The sequence below is a fragment of the Acipenser ruthenus genome, chromosome 27, assembly GCF_902713425.1.
Source record: "Acipenser ruthenus chromosome 27, fAciRut3.2 maternal haplotype, whole genome shotgun sequence".
Classification (NCBI taxonomy): domain Eukaryota; kingdom Metazoa; phylum Chordata; class Actinopteri; order Acipenseriformes; family Acipenseridae; genus Acipenser; species Acipenser ruthenus.
The window spans coordinates 7288259-7309657 of NC_081215.1; the positions used below are offsets into that span (position 1 = coordinate 7288259).

The 21399-nt window shown below is 37.9% G+C and overlaps 1 protein-coding gene across 2 annotated transcripts in view; it reads right to left on the bottom strand.

Annotated features, from left to right (window-relative positions):
* The window catches only part of LOC117432405 (PR domain zinc finger protein 2-like), a 40100-nt gene that overhangs the window by 17872 nt on the left and 829 nt on the right, over nt 1-21399 (bottom strand). Inside the window, exon 2 of one of the 2 annotated variants that reach the window (XM_059001953.1) lies at nt 10405-10534. The exons of the other annotated variant lie outside the window; for it this stretch is intronic. The gene's annotated coding sequence lies outside the window, so the exon portion shown is untranslated. The remainder of the gene's footprint in view (nt 1-10404; nt 10535-21399) is intronic. 2 annotated transcript variants of the gene reach the window in all.

A 21399-nucleotide genomic window follows, 5' to 3' on the forward strand; every position in this document is an offset into this window, starting at 1 on the left:
ATATGACCAGATGAACATAAATTAAAATGTTTTATTTTGATATGAAAGTGTTCCCTACATTTCATTCATTAATGCGAGGGGGGTGGGACGGGCGGCAGACTGGCTTTGTTTACAAACTGAACTCAGGCGGGACACGGCAAGCGATTTTTTTAAGCATGTTTGTAGGAAGAGAGAGTGGGGGTAAAGAATAACCTGATGGATCTGTGCTCTTCAATTGCTTTTTTGCATTTTCATTTGCAAGTGAACTGTGACATTAGGACCTTATTGAGCACTATATTCTGCAATTTTGAATACCGACTGTTTTAAATTTTGGAAACTGGTGGTTTTTTTTTTTTTTAATCTTTTGCTAAATTGCATTGCCTTTTACGTTTTATGCAGTTCTGTGCATGGGTAACATTTTGATTTCATTTTGCTGTTGTGTCAGTAATGGGAAATTTTACATACTGCAGCAATACATACCAGATTTAAAAGTATTGTAGCGCTGAGCTTTTTTAGCTTTTAGTGAACAATGGCTCTTATTCCTCTCACTCGCAGACTCAACCTCCTCTGTCAACTCTCCCGCAGTCAGATCCCGCGTCTCTCTTTCAGACTGTCATCTCCACACATACCCCCAAGTCCCTCTCCGCTCCTCACTCATTGGTCCAACACTCCCTATACCTGACTGGTCGTGTCAGACCTGCTCCCACCCCCTCAGTGACGCACTCACACACAGAGGCAGTCTCTCAGCTCTCAGTCACACCAGCACCAAAACACACAGAGAACACTAACAGAGCTGAACAAGAATAACACAGTTTACAAACACACATTTACAGAGTACTCCCACCCCCTTCCCTTGTCTATAATCAGGTCTATTCCCACATTGTCTTGCAAATCAGCTGCCCCCTGCTACAGTACGTACTGTATTACATTCCACATGTCGTCTCTTTTGGCAAGTGATATTTTCAGAATCATACCATTCTGAATTAAAATACTTCTGTTAAATACAGTACTGTGCCAACAAAACCAAATACAGTACATCTAAATGAAAGCATTTTTAGCATTGTATTTTGACATTGTATCTTTGTTTTCCCTGAACAAATGGTCAAGGGTTGGATTGGGCCAAAATGAAATAATCAGATATGTGTCACTGAAGTCAAAATTGTATGTGGTCGGATATGCGAGTGCTGCCTGTAGTCTGTATCTGTTTATACTGTAAATTTATGAGAAACATTTGCCTTAAATAAATAATGAATACTAATCCTACTGTCTCTGCTTTCACTATCTTTACATATGTTCTTTTTCTAGATCTTTTAGCTCTGGGAATATCTAGACACTTTAGTAAACAGCTTCTCCACATTCACTCTCTTGCTTACAAACTGTGCGTTTGTATATTGGGGTGAGGGTCTCACATCACTGATTACGCGCACGCGTGTGTGTGTGTGTGTACTGGGGCGGGCAATGAATCGATAAAAATATTACACAGATGACGGCAACATTTTCGATTAATCGATGAATCTGAATAATCGTTGCAGCACTACCCGTGTTTTCCAGTTCTCCACAGCTGGAACTACATTGCCGAGTATGAGCCCACCAACATTCTGAAGCTCTCACCTCACACAACGCAGCTGTATTTCCGTGTCAGACGGACAGACGCGCGTCCCAGGGACACAGACAACTGCAAACCTGAGAATCCCGAGAAACCATATGTGCGTAAAGGACGCGGGTACCCGGACCTGGATAGACAGTTCTTGATACTTGTGATGCTGTAAATCAGGTCATTATAAAACGCAGTATTATTCACAAAAAGAGAGAAGTTCTGAATGACAGCATTGCTAAATCATCACAATTCAAAACAGGTTCCACATTATAAATTGAAACAGAAAGCGGGTGGAGACTGCAAAGCATTCTTCTCCAATCTGAAACAATGGCTTCCATCCTTAGTGCTGTAGGAAATAGCTAGTATTAAACACTGGTATGATTTCTCACATATATCTACCCCAAGCTTCAGGTTCCCTTTCTTCGTCCTACTTATTGTTTAAAGTTAAAACAATGAAAGTACATCTTACTACTTTTCTGAAAGTACACAGTGCTCCATATAGTGACTATTTTGGTCTTATTAGGGGACTGTAAATATTAATTTAGGCACCTACAGTACAGTCAACTATCTTTGTGCTGGAAAGTTTATTATATAGATATTTAATTACCTACAGTTTTGTTATTCATAATATAGTATGGAGTGCATTCCTTTTTGCATCCGTATAACATCTGTGATGAAATGTGGACGAGTAGCCCATTCAGGTGGTTGAACTGCAGCACATGCCCAGTTACTTATTCATTTCATATAATAAAAAATTCAAAAATAATTCTCTCTTTTCTAATGCTGTAATACTACAGTGCTTTAAATTTATTTATTTATATAGACAGACACACACACACACACACCTGCATGGTTTGAGGGTCCACTCTGATTGGCTTGTGACATTATTTCTATGGGTAGTTTTATCTGTTAACACACCTGCATCTGCATGCTACACAAACTTATCATTGAGTCTGCACTAAAATTCTAAAAAGAAACTACATTTAAAATGAAGCTGCTATTATATCTCTACTGATGTATTTATAAGTTTTAACATTTTATCCCTGTATACCATCTTTTCCAAAATGTTTACAAATGAAATTATTGAAAATGAACATGCGCCATCGGTCAGGCTGAGCTGAACCCAGTGGTGCAGGGATTAGGTGTGTGTGTCGATTTGAAGGACCTTTTTGTGGCTGCAATTTTTAGAGCGTATTGCATATCATATAAACATTGTATTGTTTGTATTGTAAAGTTTGTATTTGGCAGCCCAGATATGAAACAGAACAGTACTTCGTTCAAAATGATCAATCCTTCGCAATCCAGTAGCAGACTGAATTGCGTTGCAATTGTACTAAAAACCCATCTCTCTCCAGTACACCTACAGTAACATGCAGATTTACTTACTGTTACTTATTAAAACAGAATGTACCGTGCAGAGGCTACAGCAAGTTCCGTTAGCACTTAGAAATCACTCTGCTTAGTTTTATTTACTGTTTTTGTGCAGCAACATCAACAATTTTGTTCAGATGTTTTTATTGGTCCTGCGTGATGTGGATGATGCATAAGGATTGCCTGAGTTTGTCTACCACAGTGCTAGCAACGAAGGGGACACACAAGGGGCTTTTTTTCTTTTAAATTACTACTTTCAACTGTAGTGACGCACAGTTACACATTAACTATTAAAAAAAAAAAAAATTGTTTTAAAATGCTGTATTATTATTTTTATTTGTTTATTTAGCAGACGCCTTTATCCAAGGTGACTTACAGACTAGGGTGTGTGAACTATGCATCAGCTGCAAAGTCACTTACAATTACGTCTCACCCGAAAGACGGAGCACAAGGAGTTTAAGTGACTTGCTCAGGGTCACACAATGAGTCAGTGGCTGAGGTAGGATTTGAACCGGGGACCTCCTGGTTGCAAGCCCTTTTCTTTAACCACTGGACCACACTAAAAGCAATCCAGATGGACACTCCTTACTTTGTGCAGCAAGTATCTATGCAAGTTATGTAATCTAATGAACAGGTAACTTATTTTTTAGGTGACCATGTTTAAAAAAAAATAAATATAGGAGCCTATAGGCTCTAGAAATAAACATCCTTGTTGGAGCCCTAGTACAACAATCCAGGTGCTTTCTTTTCCATGTATGGGTGCTGGTCTGAGTCCACCATGCTCTCCTGTGCAAGAGTATTCCTGACTTGAAATACTGAGCCGAGTCAATCACCTGTACCAGTTTCATTAAATCAGGATGGCTAAGTGAGCACCAAGGGAAGATCGAATTGGAAAAGGGTTCTCTAGTAAAGAAGTATGGGAGAAATCAAATTATATGGTTGTGACAACTTCAGCATGTACATTATAATTACTACATATTGTACAGTGACTTTCACAGTAAAACAGGCATATTTATAATATATATATATCTGTTGTAGCAACTCTTCTGTATTTTAGGCAAATTTTTCCAGGTTACCAGGCAAACTGCTTATATAATCAACACCACTTATTGTCACCATTTCAGGGCGCGAAATAACCAACGGCACCGGCAGCAATTGTCTCAGTGCCCGAGCCACTTGACGCAATGCCTCTCAAATTTAAAAAAAAGCTTACGGCAAAAGTTGCCTGTAAGCCCGCCTGTCAGCACCAGCACATCTGATCTACAGCCCATTCACAAACTTGCTCAGCACCACCTGGCCCGTTCTGTCACAATTCAAATTAATTCTGTCTAATCTCATCCTGCGAGAAAATGACTCATCATAATGTATTACTGTTGCCATTCTTTTCACTGTGCACCTCCCAGCACTAAGCCCTGAGAAAGAAGTACTGTATCATTGGTTAACGAAGTACAAACAGGAGGGAGGGATGCTGTTAGACTGAGCTCAATATGACCGCGCCTCCAGGAATTTTCAATCACACGTGTTCACTGGCACTGTGTGATTTTTCAGTCTGTGAGCACCATGTTAACTCAAAAATGTTTAAAAAGAAAAGAGGAAGAAGAGCTGTCTAAAGAGGCAGCAAAGTGTTCTAGGATTTACCTAACGTTCAAGTAAGAAATGCATGCACAACAATTAATCCCTGACAATAATATTAATGTGAACTTACATCAAGCACTGCAGAAATCGGTTGTGCCTTTACATGTTAAGAGCCACTTGCACAGTTTGAATTCCACAGTGTTTGGATCATTTAGGTATTTCACAAAGAAATATCAATACAGCAGAGGGTTTTCAGGTCATTTCTTTAGCAGCTGCAATTTAATTTCTTTTTGATGCTTCGCTGTCCGCTATTTCACATACACGCAAATATCGTTCAAATAATGTAGACCTATATTTAAATGTTCTTTAATTTACAGCTTAGTTAGTGTATACCACATTCTATGATCATATATGGTATAAGGAGATCTGATTCTATGCATAAAATTGAATATTTTAAAATGCAATAGCTGATGCCTTTCATGTCTTCAGTGTATATATAGCATTTCAATGACTGTTACTGTTTCGTAATTCAGTGTTATTCTCCCCAAAACACCAACACTAAAAATGAACACAGAAATATGTAAATAATTAGTTTTGCTCAAATCCTTACCCCCCAAAAAAACAAATAAAAACCCAGCAAGTAGCTATGTACATGGTTCAAGTAGCTGCTCCCTGCATTATGGAACGAGTAGGAGAGATAACATAATAGTGAACAAAACAAAATCTTGAGAAGTGGATCGATTTCTGTTTATTTATTTTTGTGTAATACGTTCTCACTACCTTACGTAATTCTGCTTTAACTAGTAAAACATGTGCTTTCACGAAAGGGTTTAGAATGTGTATGCTTAAAAACAGCATACCTTCCCCCCCCTGAAATCGAGTGCCCAGCAATGCACCATAACAAAATTGTAAATCCTTTGCAACTGTAAATTCCAAGAACTGCGGAACTATATAAAGTCTCTCAAACTTAAACATCTAACGTTATGTACATGCAGCTGTTCACTGTGATGCAGAGCACTCCATTGACTGACAAAGTTTCTATTTTTTTTTTTGTTCCCCAAAGCCTTGTTGTTTGTACTGGTTACAGCAGTTAGCAAACTATAGTTGCTCAGACACACTGCAGACTGAACAACTCATCTGACCACTGTCGGTATTAAACTCCAGCCATGGATAAATCTTCAGCCAGTTTGCCTGAAAATATCTTTTTTTTTTTTTTTTTTTTTTTTTTTTTAACTGACATCTCTTATTTGTGCTGTTGTAAAAGGCTGTATTTTTTTCATGGTGAGCATGGATTTCCATGAATTAGAACCAGTGCCATGTAATATCCAATTCACTGTGAAAATCTCAATTTTTAGTATTTAAAAATGCACTGATTAAACGTTCGCTTCACCAGCAGACAACATGTTATACGAAATCCAGTTGAACTTGCTTAACCTAAATTATGAAACACATGGCATAGAGGGCCAAAAAAATAATAACTTTAATTACAGGACACATACAAGCGCTATATTTAGCTCGCTAACAGGCTAACCAAGTTTAGTAAAAAAAATACTGAATATTTATTTTTTGACAAATCTACCCTTTGTATTTTTTTATTATGAAAGTTTGTTGTTTTTACATTGGATATTTTTTATACCTTTTTTTTTTTACAATGGAAAAGTGACCTTTATTTTCATAACAATTGGTGTGTGAATCACTCAGAAAACACTGATGTGTGTTTGTTTGAATTAACATTTCATCAACATAATAGGCACTCTATTTATTTGTTGGTGTTTTATGAATGAGTATGAAATCGCCTTGGTGCCCTTGGGTTGGATTTATATTTTGCCTTTTTGTCTTCTGGAACTGCCTTGGTGCCCCTGAATTTTTACGTCCAACGAAGGCAACATTGCCTTGCCCTTTATAACCTTAACTTCATGCCCTGCCATTTATTCCCAGTCCCTTTGAGGTGATATTTAAAGGGTTTAGCTATTAAAATTTAACTTGTAGAAACGTCTCCTATTCTGTATGGTTTGAGCAATGATTCATTGGTTGATTTCTACCACTTCAGGACAAAGGGGCAAAAGGATCTTTTTAAAAATCAGAAAGAATACTCGGGGCTGGTGTGTGAGCGCGACAACCAATAAAGAAACGCTCTGCACCGGAAGGACAAAGGTCAAGGCTTTAATCATATACTATACCATTGTAAAAAAAAAAAAAAGGTTTACATTTACAGTACTGTACTAAGCAATCAGTCTTACAATACACTGAAAAGTAATTTCCAGAAGAGACTCGAACCTAAACATTAAAGAGAATTTCCATGTTTAATGTTTCAGCCTTTAGTACTGAATCCAAGCTCAGCATTTTCTTATTCCCAAAGCAGAGCGTTTTGCTTGGCATGGCTAAATTGTAATAACGAGAGCCCCTTTCACACTGCTTGTTGAAGAAGCAGGGTCAACCTAGGTTGACAGAAGCAAGTACACAATGCCCCAGAAGCAGCAACGCTCACATGACCACGCTTTCAACTGTTCAGGATTTCAAGATGGTGGAGCGCATTGCCTCAAGATCACAACAAAGCTTGTTTTCTACTTCTACACTTTTCTTTGTCTACCCTTCACCGAATCTCAATCAACAAACTGTGAATAAACTGAAATGGCTCACAAGTTCTTCTTACTTCCTCCTCTTACAAGCGCCCATCATGCGCTTTGTCTCGCTCGACCCGGGTAAAAGCGCGTCAACCCACATCCTGAGCTTGGGTCGACACTAGGTTCACACTAGTACAGGATTGTGACCTGGGTAGTCAGAACCCGAGTCAGGACCTGGGTAGGAGCACCTGTCTGTATGAGGAGTAAATGTCCCTTCACTGCAAGTCCTTCTCATCAAAGCGAGCCTAACATTAATTTTTTTGAATAAATGTTATAAAAGATGCAATCGGGGTACCCTGCATTGTGCAAAAAAAGTTGCAAGTAAAGTACAAGTATTTATGAATTATTATTTTATAAAGGTTGCAACCCTACTTTTTGGTTTAAAAAATAAATTAGCAAGAGCTGTATATGAAGATCCCAACCAGGGGTTACAGCAACATGAGATCTGTTTGAAATGTCAAACTGTTCAACAGCTGATATTCTTTAAATTGCAATTTACAACTGGAAAGCATTTTTTGAAAGTTTTATTTTGTAAACAACTTAGCAATTACAAGAAATGTAATTATTCAGCCAATAATCATGATTATCGTGATCATTTACAGCCGACAATAGATAACAGAAAATGTCATTATCGTCCATTACCGTTTATTTAAAATATAAAAACATGATAGTGTTCTATATAAATGTAATGTGAATGTTGAATTCCATTTATATGCATTTCCTGTAAGATAATAGGATTTTCAATCAAATATAAACTAGTAACTGTGGTGATGTCACCAGTAAATTATGCTAATTAGTACTACTGAAGGTTCAAACCTTCCTTCAGTAATGTGTTCTGAACCTTCGAAGGTCAAAATGTACTCTTCATTACAACCCTACAGTCAAATAGTTTCCTTACTGAAGATCCTCATTAGAAAAACAGGGATTGTATGTGTCTGAGTCACATTACACTGTACACATGATAACTGCACCGATCTCCACCAAACTTACACTCTTAGCCTGCTACAGATGTTTTGGATTTGGCTATAATGCGAAACTAAATTTTATACAAATATTAAACTTGCAATAAATTACATATTAGATAAAAGCAGCGGTTATAAACTTTCAGGTACTGTGCAATTGAGAACCCTTTGAACATCCCTTTACTGTAGTTTTTTTTGTCTTGGCAAATGCCCTGTAGCTCAAAAGAGACACACACTGTCAGAGATGTACAAGTTTACATTTCCTGTGAAATGTTGCAATACGTACTGTAGATCATACTTGGAGCTCACAAAATACGTACTCTAATCAATCTGACAATTTGTACAGTAATTGCATAAAACAAATCTGATGTAACTACAATGTAGCCAGCATAAAGCACCTCAAAACGGATCTAAGAAACTGAAGTCTGGGGGAACCTATTTCTTCTGCCCATGGTGGGGGGGCTTCGCAACTAAAACAATAGCTAAAAGAAAGTAGATCTAATGTTTCATTGTCAGCAGGTTTTACTTCCCCAAAAATACATTTTTGTTTTACCTATATATTTTACAAACTAATTTGGAGATAACATATCCACTGCTTATTTACCAAAACCCTCTATTTTATCTTTTGCATAAAGACAACAGGTTAATCCCTAAAACATTTTGTACTGGATCACAATTCAGTAAGGAACACAATGATGTGTCAAATGCCAATGTAAATGATCTAAAACGACATGTGATTAAACACGGTCATCCTCTTACTGGGGGTGTCACGATGCAATGTGCATCAATGAATCATGATACTTCCTTTCCATAGCGTAGTGCAATAGTGGTGTGCAACATAAAAAAGGGCAATCTCTTTAAATACAGCAATACATAGCCATTTCTAGTCCACCAAATTGTTTGAGTAAATGTGATTTTTACGAATACATGCTCATCTCACTTAACTTTCGCCTTTTAAACAAAACAGTCCATCACTAATGACTATTTCATCTTATTATAAATCATACAAAGTAGCCCATCAGGACCACAAGTATTGTGACTTGCATATTGCAATACACCTTTTTACAGAATCCTTGTCAGTATTTTCAAAGCCATGGCGACAATGTAGCAAAATATTTATTTTTATTAATAAAGTACTTCATTATTATCCACTACAACTCTGAATCTGGCCTTAAATCTTAGAAAAGAATATGTATTGTTAAACATCCATCGAAACAAACAGGCTCTGTTCTGAAGCCATTAATAACTGAACCAGATAAGCCATTAGGCAACTAAAACTTTGCCCTTTGTAACCCAAATATTGTATGGTTTTATTGTGTGTTTTTTTTTTTTTTTTTTACAACATGCCTTTATAAAAAAAAGTATGTACTGTAAGCCTTACAATAACACCAGTAACACCTACACAAACACTGGCAATTTCCATCTGCAAAGCTGATGTCAGGAGCTTGTAAAATACAGGGGGAAACAGAGTATAGCAATGTTTATTTTTTAAGAAACTGGCATACATTCTTAATCATGTTTTATAAAATTACACAATAAAATAGGAAACAAAAATCCAAAAGATTCATAATAATTGAGTTAATATATGTAATTATATTAATCATAGAGCTGGTCAAAATATACACTGGCTAAGCTACAGCAAGTAAACTTGCGTATTAAAAAATATAAACTTTGGTAATTCCCGTGAATACCAAAAAGGTATACAGAAGTTTATTTGACACAGTAAAGCTAGCAACAATCTAGGCCTTACTCCCGAGCAATTTGACAGGTATTTTTGGTGCAAACTGTAACACTCAGAGTTTGGACTAAGTTCTAAATGTATATTACAAAAAATAATAATAAAAATAATAGTAATAAAAATAATAATGAAAGAAACTGTTTCTCAATTATTTATTTATGTAGATAATAAAAACGAATCAAACCTCAAGGAAGCAAGGCTTTTAAAGGGAAAAGGTATGTAATAACTGGCAGTAAGACTATGTGAATCAGCAAAAGAGATCACCTCCCTTTAAAATCAGGACTGCCTGCCTGTGCATAGCTGGCGCACCAGACAGAGTAGGCTGGAAAAGGTCACACAGACACACTATGTACAACCGACACTCCTCGCAGAGCCGCCACTCCGGTAAACACAATTATGTTTATGTTAAAGCAGTAGACAAGCAACTTTACCAGCGTCGGACAACTAGGTTGCGTGTAGTATTTTGTGTTTGTCTCCTAAGCGACTGTATGTGTATCGTACCTGTTACAAACGTCACACAAAATTACAGAAGGCAATTAGACAGGCAGCACACCTTACCTTTCCTGGCTCTCAGCAAAGTCTTCTTGATAAAACTGCTGGCTCGCTCTTCCTCAATAGCAGCTGCTATCTCAGGGTTGTGTTCCCCATTGTACCACACTAACAGCTCTTCTCCCGGTCCGATTGGCTGCTACGGGGAGGAGAGAGAGAATCAGCGCCAATCGCAGGCAGTTTTGTTGGGGAAGAGAAGAGAAAAGCAGGCCTTGAGCCAGAGGGCGTGGATCTCCTGCTTGCTGGAACAGGACTATAATCACGTCAGGAATATTGTAGTTCTGCCGGAGATTAATAAAAGCAGCAGACAGACTTTCTGTGCCCGAGCTATGTAGGGATATTATTACCCGACACATTCACCTAACTGACAAGTCAGCATGAAGTTATTTATTAGGATTTGTTTACGTTGCGTCTGAGATACATACATTTGTTTTTCTGCAGACGTCAAAGGTTTATTTAATATTTCCCCCTCTGCTGGAAGGAGGACTACATTTACTGTAGAGGATCAAAACAAAACATACACTTAAAAAAAAAAGAAGTAAATAAGGACTGTGTGGAAGAAACACTTCTGGTTAACTTTACTTAAAAACACAAATTGGCAGATCATGGAAACTGAAGGTCTTACAATGTAAATGTAAAACAGTGTTTAAATCAAAAATAGCAATGGTCATTGAAAAACATGGCCCGGTACTTTTAGATGGTATTTATTTAATTTATTAATAAAGAGGTTTGGTGGTCCAGCGGTTAAAGAAAAGGGCTTGATACCAGGAAATTCCCGGTTCAAATCCCTGCTCATCCACCGACTCACTGTGTGTGACCCTGAGCAAGTCATTTAACCTCCTTGTGCTCCATCCTTCGGATGAGATTTAAAACCAAGGACCTATTGTAAGTGACTCTGCAGCAGCAGTCGTTGATGTATAGTTAACCCCCTAGTCTCTGTAAGTCTCCTAAATGACACATTTTAAAGGTTTGCTGGATTTTCATATTACTGCTACTATGTAGTATAGCCAGATGTAGTATGATTTTCAAATATATATATATATATATATATATATATATATATATATATATATATATATAACAGACATCACACAAAGAAACAGGAATTAGTGCGTTTATTATAGAAAAATCACACGGTTCTGTTACTCTTCTCGGTTACCATCTCCTCCATCTGTCTCCACCTAATTTGTGCCTTCTGGTCTTAGTCTCTGTGCTGTGTAAAGTATTGGCTAGGGATAACTCCTTTTAAGATTTTAAAAACTTCAAAAAGTCTCCCCCAATACAAAGTCTGTTAAGAAATTATTAGTTAGTATTTATGACCCGTGTTAAACTGGTTGTAGCTATCATATATTTTATGCCAAATTATGCTAACACCGAGTTTCAACACAATTTATTAAGCATCTTTTTATATTTGTAAAAAGTGCAATATTAGTAGGTACAGATGTAAGACTGCCTGGGAATTTCATCCCGTGTGGAAAAATAAGTTATGTCAGAAACATACAGTCACGCAAAGTATTAAACCACCCCAGCTGGTTTGTGGTGCGGGGTGGGGAAACACATCTTGTGGGATAAATGAAGAACAAATATCCAACCACTTTTCATTGACAGCAAACTGATACAGTTTGGAATGCCACTGCACTTGAGGGATCTCTAACAAAAGTTTTCTATAGTGAAAGCATTGCAAAGTGTAATAAAGCCAATTTAAAAAACATGGTGAACCAAGGTAACAATGGCAAATGTATGTTATAACCATGGGAAAAGCATGGGAAAACTACAAATATACTGTGGTAAACTTAATAAGGGACGTCTCAATTCTTAAAAATGGTTGCCAATATTGGAAGATATTCTCTATTCTGAAAAGATATTTGGTAAGCGAGAGGGTTAATGGTTAACTAATTTCCAGTTATTTTCATTGGTAATAAATGAATTTCATTGGTAATAAATGAAAAAGCATGTCAATGACATACACCTCCCATCATGCTTGTTAATTAAAAATGAAAGCCATCAGGATCATGAAAAAGTAGATCATGTTGACCTATCGCAACTGTGTACATGTTTGACATAAAAGACGGATGCCTTCATATACCAAGATTGTGATACTCTCAATAGCTTGTGATACAAAATATGCCCAGACTAAGATTTATCAGAATTGAACAAGCGCTTGTTCAGATATATGTTGCATGAATGTACAACATGCATCTTACCTCCCACATGTAAACATGGCTCCTCACTTGCGATCGCTTTTTCCTCTCCCCCACAAACAGCCTGAACCGTCTGCCTATTGGAATGTGCTTCAGGGCCCAGACACTGCTGAAAACACCTTGAGTGAGACGCTGTTTCTTAAACTGGGACACCCAGCAGCTGAACTGTTCACATATTTACTATCTGACATAATGTACACAGTAGTTTCTTCACAGACCAACTTCCCATTGGCAGGGATTAGCACAATAACTCACAAAGACCAATATTATAAAGTTGTGCTGTGTGTAATGTTTCCTGTTCGTTAGAATGCAGGTCAGATAAGACCTTCTGATTCTATAGGTATTTGTTTTTAAATATTCAGGCAGGGTTCTAATACCTGTTGCACAGGAATCAGATTAAATTGATTTCACTAGAGGCAAAGTGAAAATAAAGCCTGGAAAACTAAACTACAGAAGAATGATAATGACCCTGTAAGAAGCTTGCTATGGGAGGTAAGAGAATGTGTACAGCCTTGGTTATTACCCCTATAATAGTAATAAGAACAACGAGCTACATTATGTTATAACAAGAATGTTTTGGGGTAAAACAAAGAACAACTGTCCCACAGCATCATTCTGCATTGGTAGTAAATTGATAATATTTGGGCTACCACTGCACCCCGAGATAGATTTTTAATTAAATTATTTTACATAGACAATGATCTATTCAGGGATATCAAGATTGTAAGCAAGGGGTCAGAGTGGGAAAAACTGAGAGATAAAAACCTAGTGGTTCTGCATCATAAAAATTGGTTAACATTTTGGGGTACCACTGCACTTGTTAAAATCTTCTGCATATATGTAAAGATGAGAGAATTACATATAAGGGATACCAAGATATTTCCTAAGTAAGGGGTCTGAATGGGGCAATAAATGTCCCACCACTGGTCTGTTTCAAAGCATAAGTATTTATATATATTGTGAATGAGTCGCCCACAAAAATAAACAAAACAAACACCTAGCTCTTCTTTGAGCAATAACTAAAACAAAACAGGAACCTAAACTGAAAACAGGACAGCTAAGCTGTTTACCTGTACAAAACAAACAAACAAAACAGCGCACACACACACACACACACACACACACACACACACACACACACACACACACACACACACACACACACACACACACACACACACACACACACACAAAGGATTCCCTCTACCTTTTTCTTTTTTAAATTACGGCTGTACCCACACACCAGCACAGTCGGGCTTCTACCCTCTTCAGCAGCCGCCCAGAGCAGACTGACTGCTCTCCTTAAATACCCTGCACCTGGCTCCAATTTTTAATAGTAGCCAGGTGCAGGTAATGATTAATCAATAAAACAATTAAACAAGACAAATGTGCATTCCGCACATGTTTTTTCTGCAGAGAGGTTTTAAACCCCCCCACCCAATGTCTTTTCAAGACACCGGCCATACAACGGCCACATCCCTCCACCCTTAAAAGACCACCCACCCTCAAGTCCACAAATGTCAATTTTCGCCCTCTTCCATGGGCGGGCTTGAGGGTGGGTTGGTCCCTCTGGCGTTTCCAGGGAGGGACCCAGATGGCGTGTCCAGGGCGACCATAGCGCAGATCAGTGACCGGAAGCCAGGACTGACCGTTAAACGCGTGCGGCTGTGGACCTGCGCAGCGACCTCTGGAATTCCAGGTGGAGCGCAGCACGATGCAAGGGGAGTGGAGCAATCAGCAGGGGGAACGCTAGTGACCTCTGCCCCTTGCGTAGCGACGTCTGGGATTCCAGGGGGAGTGGAGTAAGGGACCAGGTAAGGTAACGGTGGCTCTAAATACTACCACTGTTTAAATCTTAAAAGGCTTTGTGAAAAGAACTACAGGAGTATTTGTTGCTCTTCAGTGTATCCTTTCATGGCTCTACCTGACAAGAATGTTTATCCACTCAAACCTGTGGCCCTTTTATCTGGTGCAGGGACTCCAGCCCTCAAGGCTCCTAGATTATTACAAACACATTTTATAGCAATTAGATAAACAGTTCTCTAGATTTAAGGACAGTGTAATGATCCTGTGACAGGATAGCACTGTGACCCAAGATGTTACCGGCAGGAATCAGAGAAGCTGCAGTCTAAAGCACAAAGTGTGGCTTAGTAGTTAGAGCTGGGGACTGGGAAGCAGTGTGAAGCTGGCTTTCAGGACTGTGCTTTACAACCCACCTGATACATTGTACTCAAGATAAGCGAGACCCACGGAGAGATCCTTTGTTCACGAGTCCTAAAAAAAATGGTTTTAACATTTTATGTGGATGGATCTATTTTGAAGAAAAGCAAGGTGGTTGTTCTGACTAAATTCTGCTAAAGGTCAGAATATACAACCTGAATAGGCAATATTGTTCATAAATATTTCAGCGCTTCTAGTGAAAAAAACGTCATACAGCAGTTGATGTCAGACTTCCTGTTGAGTTTAAAGGGGTATATTAATCAAAACGTTTGCTCCGGAATTTTGAAAAGAAGAAAAAAAAAACAAAGCCTGCTGTAAAAACAATTTAAAACATGAACCAAACAACTATAATGGAGTCTATTCAACTGATCTAAACAGTTGCGGTTAATCCTAATAAGACCTTATTTCAGGCTCTGGGATTTACCATATTTGAAAAATTATTAAGTGGTGTATAACTCCCTTGATCTGGCTTGAGGGAATACCACGGGAAAATCATAGCAAAGCGTAGTAGCGTACAATGAAAGCATGGTGAAGCGCAGACAATGTAAAATTAATACAGGTTTTTATGTTGCTACTTGGTTTACACGTCCTACCAGTTATCTGTGGCTGCAGCGAACACACAGTAATGTTTTCTCCTCTTCCCATTGCCTGCGAGACAGTAGAAAAGCTCTTCTCCCTGCCAAGCAAGGCCTTCCTTCAGCACAGCTGCCAGACACATCTCACTTAAGCAGTGTGCCATATAATAGCATCCCCTGCTGCTGCGGGCCTGGTCTGTCATGTTGTGCATCTTTAGAGACGCACTCTACTGTCACAAAGCTGCTGCTGCCTTTATAGGAGTGTCATAGGGTACTTTTACCTAGGTCCAGGAGCTGCTCTTTAGTTCTAGTGGTCTGCCATTGATAGAAGCGACATAGGTTAGCCAAAGCGTCTTTACAGAAGTAAAAGCCAGCACCAGAGTGATCTGTCACTTTGGATCAAGTTTCCTTTAGTTTTGCTGACAATACCCTGCTGTGCACTAGGGGGTGCTGGTGCTTACTAATATAAATACCCTGCTGTACCCTGGAGGGTGCTGACACTTACTAATATAGAGACTCTTTAGCTGATCTAGACAGATGTCTCTGGCAAGCAACTTGAACTGAAGAGCAGCTCCAGGACAAAATATTAAAATTAAGAATTGCAATAAGAAACGCACACAATTATAACAAGCACTGCAACAAGGGAACAGTAGAAAAAATTATGAAACAAAAGCAGAAAAACTTCAGAAATACCAGCTCTCCAAAGGAATGAGACATGCAGGTGTTTGGGTTTGAAACCCTACCAACCTTAGGATTGTCTATCTACCATAAAGAAACACCATTATTACCAGTGCAATTAGATTGTTCTGTAGCTTATATTTTGTGTTGGTGAAGAGATTAATTTGGTACACTGTCATGTCATGCATGTGAGTGATTATAACTAAAGTGATATTAGCAGGGGCTGATATGACTCACATTAGATTCTGTCCAGGACATTTCAATGTGGTTATAGTAAGAGCAGGGTGACAGTAACAGGAGTGATATTAAACTAGTTTCATTGTTTTTGGAAAATGCTGAGATGGTACTTAAATCCCTTTGCCTGATTTGACATGTGTATCAAGTTTGAAAGAACACCAAGGCAAAAGTATGCAGTACAGCAGGGCTCCACATTAACGCTGGCCATGCGGCAATTTTGCCCTTTTCACTACAGCAACTATAGATATACCAAATTAGGAAGCGTTTGGATCCAAACACTAACATGATTACGTGATGTGCGTGGTTCCTCTGAACAGTAAAGCTGTTTGCCAAAAAATGTCTTTTCTGACCCTGAGGGCACATAAGTATACCCTCATGCTTGCAAGCCAGTAGCCACACAGGACAGTTCATACATTTAAAAATATACAGAGGCAGCTTTTGCCCCAAAACATAATTTTCTGAACAAATAAATCGTTTTATTAAATTAAACTGTTGTTTCTTTCTGTGGCCAATAACTAGCTTTATATATGAATCCTAAGCAAAATTACACAACATCCTACACTTTGGCTTTGACTTAAGTTTAGTGGCCTTGGTGCCTTCTACACATTTATTGGCCTTGCCCTTTCTTTTGCCAATTTAGAGCCCTGGTACAGCAGAACAAAAGCACATTCGATTACAAAAAACACAAAAGTTGAAGATAAACATGGACCAATGCTTTGATGAATTCTTGTATTGCAATAATTGACCAAAAACTCTACATAGAGAGCGGATTAGCAAACTCCACCTAAGAAAGTGAGCAGTAGACCTGGAGACTGCAGGGGAGGCTGCGCCTCGAATCCCAGAGAGAACCACTGCCTTAGTATTGTTCCACCCCTAAAAATCAAATCCTGTCCTGATTATACCAAACCTGGCTTCCAACACAGGATCTACTGAGTCGAGACTACTAGCAGTGCCAACACTAACAGGAATTACCAGTGTAGCAGTAGCATAGGCCGAGTCTCCACTACTGCTACCCGTTCACAGAACTGCCAAGTCTTAGCCATTGTTAACCTCTCTAGTGCTTGAAGTTGACATAATTTGAGTTTTTAATTGCGATGCTTGGGGTATAACACTGTCCCAGTTTTCGGGCCTGGTGTGATAGCACTGATATAACACTGTCTGTACCGGGCTCATGTGACAGGTTTCAAAGCTACAGGAATACTGTATCTCCACTTTGTGCTTTCTGTTCAAAACTAAATGAATCTATTGAACATGAATTTATTTTTTGTTCAGAACTATTTTGGAGTGGTCTTCAATTACTCAGCACACTAAATAGAACTTTTAAGATCACTCATTACTCTTTACCACCGCTAGTGGGCATTTTTGTGTTTGTTTACAGCTGTGTGCAAATGTGTTTGTTTGAGAACACCTCAAGATTTCTCATTTATATACCTACCTGCATGAAAATCTCTGGGTGTGACAATTTCAATTGCATGGTTAGTAATCAGCGATATAGAAACACAAGCCACCTGTGTGAAAAAGTTAGACCACGTGCTTAATTAGCAATCTTAAACTTCTAAAAATTCTCATGCATTTACCATTTGCAGTTATGTGTTACTTTTCTCTTACTATTTTAAGTGCACCACACTCGGAGAATGCTCGTTTAGCTTCCCAGCTTTGGTGCGTGATGCTCCCACAGTCGCTCGCTTTAAATCAACTCTCAAGACCCACCTGTTCTCTCTTGCTTTCCATGCTCTTTAAGCCTGATATCTGCTATTAGCTGCTGTGTTGCTGCTACTATTTAATGTATTATGTTACTATCATGTATTATGCACTTTCCTCTGTATTTAATGTATTATGCATTGTTTTTTTGTTTGTTTTGTTTTACTGTATATCATGTATTTTGTATTTCTCTGTATTTAAAGTATTATGGATTTTCTTGTTACTGCATCTTGTAAAGCGCTTTGTGATGGTGGTCCACTATGAAAGGCGCTATATAAAATAAAGATTGATTGATTGACTGATAATTGCATGTGTGCTCTATTAAAGTAGACAATCACTAATTTGCCTATTTGGAGAATTTTCCAAGATTTTCAATTCCAGTGGTTAGATTTAAACTACAAATTAAACTACAAATTAAAAATAGGAGGCTGCGTGGTCCAGTGGTTAAAGAAAAGGGCTTACAATCAGGAGGTCCCCGGTTCAAATCCCACCTCAGCCATTGACTCATTGTGTGACTCTGAGCAAGTCACTTAACCTCCTTGTGCTCCGTCTTTCGGGTGAGACGTAGTTGTAAGTGACTCTGCAGCTGATGCATAGTTCACTCACCCCAAGCTCTGTAAGTCGCCTTGGATAAAGGTGTCTGCTAAATAAACATAATAATAATAATAATAAAACTACAGAAGCAATGGGATACATTTGTACACTACTGTATATTGAGAGAAATTCCTTCTGAATGAATCAGTCCAATGATTTTTGGTTTCTCATCCTCTCTTCCCTCCCACTCATAGTTTAAAAAACAAATGCCAATACCAATGTAGTGCTTACCATAACAACTATAATGGTGTTCCTGTAATATTTGTTCAACCATTCCTAAGGCTGAAATATCTTAGCAAATTTGTCACACAAAGACATCTAGAAATGGGAGTCTGTGAACACTTTACAGTTTGTAAACATAAAAATAAAAAGGAAGTGTGAAAAATATCAGTATCACTGTTATATCCAGAAGTTAAAAACTGTGTGGCAGTGAAAAGGTTAATTTCTGCTTGACACATTAATGAGAGCATCATAGAATACAGACAGTACATAAAATGGGAATGTGAAAAATATCCTTTTCATTAATATGGAGAGAGGTTAAAAGAATATGGCACCAAAACGGTTAATGTTCACTGGACCCCATCTGTAAATTGCGCATCACATATGTATAAAGCAATGCATTTCTGATATGGCTCGCGGTTAAAACAATAGTAAAACGGTTCACTTATACCAGACAACAACAGTGCACAGAACTAAGTAAACTAAAGAATACAGCTGTGTGCCAAATATTAAGAGAATTACTTAAACTGTACTGTCTCTATTCAGAACACACTTGCAAAGTCAGATGACCTAAAAAGAGCCGAAGTATCAGGTCAGATATCAATGTCATGGTCACCAACACATTCAGTATGGAGGTTTTTTTATAACCCTGAAAATATGAAAGCATATTTGACCAGTCATATGACACAGAACCACTAACCAACTCAGATCTCTATCGAAGTCTGTTAGACGGCTGTCTTGCCCATCGTTGTTATTACAAAGTATCACATTACAGATAAGAGCAGTTATAAAATACAATAAAAATCAGTAGTAAATAAAAGCAAATTCAAATGAGAGAAAATAACCAGTAAATAATTACATTTGAGAGCGATTTCGACTAAGAGCAGTTAAACTTAAATATTTGGTTATAAGAGTAAATTTCATTAACAGCAAGTGGTAAGTATACTGTAATCATTGTTTCAGGATAAAAGAGTACTTAAAAAAAAAAAAAAAAAGCATGAGACCATAGCAGACCTATTACAGATAGTGCTGAAAAGGATGAAATTTAAAAAAATGAAATTATGAAGGAAAACACTGAAACATAGGGCCCTTAATGTATAATGGAGTTCATTATTGAATGTGTATAGACACACACGCACAGTCTGGAAAGAACAGGACCTGGAGGGAGCTGGTCTCTCACTGGTGCCTCTTAACCTGCGGAGGTGAGCCCTTGTGAAGCTAGTGCAATAATTGGTCATATCCAAACTTATACAATGCATTGTGTAATAAGCAAAAGGTTTTGAACAGACACATGCAACGTACATGTATAAACATTGTCAGTATCAGGATGTATCCTACATACTGTACTTCTTGCACAGACATAACAGCATTTTACAAAGACACGCAATATCTTCTGGCATCTGACTTATAGGAGAAGGGGTCATTCTTAAGATAGTGACCCCAAACAATTATAAATTATGAAAACACGTGGAAAGCAATGAACAAAAGGGTGTTCTCCAAAACATGGTCTGGCAGTTTATCATCAAGTGAGTTGCAATGGGATGAAGTTCACAGAAAACCGATACAAACTATGCCACGTAACACACAACAATTTGGGCAATGCGTCAACACATTTTGGAATTCAGCAACACAAGATTACTTCTAAAAATTAATTGCTACAGTGCCTTAAACGCCTACATTCTGCAGCGGTAAAAGGTGGCTATTTTGATGAAAGCAAGAGTTCAGCTAAATTATATAACATGCCTTTGTTTTTTTATTTTGTTTTGTTTTGTTTTATTTATTCCTGCAGCCAGGGCGTATTTCGTAATGATGCTACGCAGCCTCTTAAAATAAAAGTCTGTCCACTTAAACTATACTACAGCGTAGTGTTTTTCAACAAAAGAGTTGCGTGTTTATGAAATGTCAACAGCATATTTGTCTATGCACAGTTGGGTGTCAATATATGTTTTTTTTATGTTTTTTCTATTGACACTCGCGTGTCAAAAGTCATCTGTTAGCATGGTCGTAACATTAACAAAAATTATGTTCAGTGAAGTCTGAGATGTAAAAGTTTTAACAAACTGCTTCCAACTTTGCATTCTGGTAGTGCAAAGTCGCATCTCCAAGTTCAGATAGCACAAAAACAAAACGAACAATGAGTTTTGCTGGGCATTTCAAAAAACTAAAAAACAGGTTCTTCAATTGATATTTTCTGCCTTTACCAAAACACAATTTCAATCCCCTATGTCACACATGCATACAGCACATTACACATGTGAAAAATTAGAAAATAAACACGTTTAAATCATCTATACAGCTATGCTATCTATAAATCAGCAACACTTACAACAACGCCCCGTTTATGTCCTGCAGAGACATGCAGACTCAACTGTTATTAACAAAATTGCCATTCCGTATTTGTTTTAATGTGTACATAGAAAACTCACATATAAAGAAATACATATTTTACTGTTAGTATATCTAAGTCAGCCCATTATCCGTCTGTGAAACCTGAGCAGATATCGCTCTTTCCGGTAAGGTGGAGTGCTTATGTTGGTCATGCATATATAATAATTCGATAGTCATCTTGCAGTATTTTG